The following is a 1,877-nucleotide window of genomic DNA, read 5'->3' as shown; positions in this document are numbered from 1 at the left end:
CCCTCCCGTTTCTGTCTTTCACTCTCTCTCTCTCTCTCTCTCTCTTCCCCCTCCCGTTTCTGTCTTTCACTCTCTCTCTCTTTCTCTCTCTCTCTCTCACTCTCTCTCTCTCTCTCTCTCTCACTCTCTCTCTCACTCTCTCTCTCTTTCCCTTCCTCTCTCTCTGTATTTCAGTAGTATGTTTTGTTCTTTTAAGAATTATTATTACATTCCACCAAAGTGCTGCTTGTCAGCATGGCTTGCCTTCATGCCTTAAGACAGCCATGCTTGTGTTGTTTTTATCTGTCTACATTTGATGTCTCGTGATAAAAATGATGTAATGGGCTAATCAGTTAGGCCAGTGTGAGTCAGAATATGTGAGGCAGCATGGTGGAATTTTTGGGCATGTAGAGTTATTGGTACTATCTTAAAGCTTGTTCACTTATCTTTATTTCAATGAAATTAATATCCATTTATCTTGAATACAAGTCGAGACATTTGCGAAAGAAGAAGGTGGGGGTCACTTGTCTTTAGAAGTAAAAATAGTGAGAAAATGACCGCCAAAGATTAGTTATTTCCTTAGCTTAAGAGTCCGTGGAAACTGAAAATGTATATCTTTTGTGCCTTTAATCAACGTTTTTCAGAAAAATCCACACTGGAATGAGTTTTTTAATGGGCATGAAACGTGTTGAGCCAAAAAACAAAAATTTGATAAAAATTCTCAAACCTGCGGAAAAATGCAAGTTTCTTCACTTTTATTATTTTGACGAGAGCCTGATTCCACCTCGCTGCCTCACATATACTGATGGTAGTGAGCGCAGAGAACAATCAACATCCCACAATCTGTTGCATCCTTCTCGATATAAATCATGGCAAATGTTACTCTTTCATCTACTCATTTTGGATCATTTAGGACGTACCTGTTACGTCCAACTAGGACTGAGTGGAAGACAACACCCCAGTACACAGACGGAAGCACTAAAAACATAACTTTCCCAACTCACACTTTCAGGGGCAGAGGCAAAGAGTCTTACAGTAACATCACAGATGTTGGTGCATCCTTTTTTTTCATTCTGAAACTATATTATATAAGACATTGTGGTAAAATCAGTCGCTTGTCAAAATAATGAAATCAAAGGAAACGGCATTTTTCCTCCCGTTTATCAGTTTTATATCGATTTTTTTTTTGGCTCAATAACTTTCATTTCCATTTAAAAATGCATTCCTGGGTGGATTTTACAGAAAAACGTTGACAAAGAAACAAAACAAAAAGTAAATTTACAGTTTCCACGGACTCTCAATCTTTGGAAGTCACCAGACGTGGCGGCAATTTTCTCTCTAATGTTATCTCTGATACCAGGTGACCCCTACCTCCTTTAGATGAAGATATCTCGACTTCTGTTGAAGATATGTAGGCTAATTTTTCCATCGAAAGCAAGACAACTGAACAAGGTTTAGGATGATACCAATAACTCCATATATGCCTAAAAATTGACGAGCACCTGATTCCCCTGCATCATGACACATAATAGTCTTGATTTTCCTCTCCCTTCGGCTGTGGTCCTCTGCCATCTGTTCCCACTTTCTGCAGCTAATTAATTTCTAAATTAAAGTTGTGTAAGTCTCTCTTGCAGGCCTCTTTTTGTCTTTGTTCACATTGGCCTTTTTCTTGTATTCAGAATGATTAGGCTTGTTATAGATATACCCTTGGGTGGTTGGCGGGTGCTCTTGTGTTGTTTGCTTCTGCTTCTCCATCAAACATGTACCGTCCTTCTCTCTCCTCTACATTTTTTGTGTTTGTTACTCTCTTGTAACACTTCAAATCTTCGGCACTTTTTAACCTTATTGTGTTGCAAGTGCTGTAAAACTCTAACTTAAACTAATATATATATGTATAT

At 38.4% G+C, this 1,877-nt stretch overlaps 1 protein-coding gene across 1 annotated transcript in view; it reads left to right on the top strand.

Annotated features, from left to right (window-relative positions):
* LOC101857852 overlaps positions 1–1,877 on the top strand; it is a gene marked incomplete at its 3' end in the record, with an annotated part of 90,173 nt that overhangs the window by 63,305 nt on the left and 24,991 nt on the right.

Source organism: Aplysia californica, unplaced genomic scaffold, assembly GCF_000002075.1.
Source record: "Aplysia californica isolate F4 #8 unplaced genomic scaffold, AplCal3.0 scaffold00020, whole genome shotgun sequence".
NCBI classification, from domain to species: domain Eukaryota; kingdom Metazoa; phylum Mollusca; class Gastropoda; order Aplysiida; family Aplysiidae; genus Aplysia; species Aplysia californica.
Note: the sequence above shows the minus strand (reverse complement) of the source record. Positions and strands in the feature narration are given on the sequence as shown.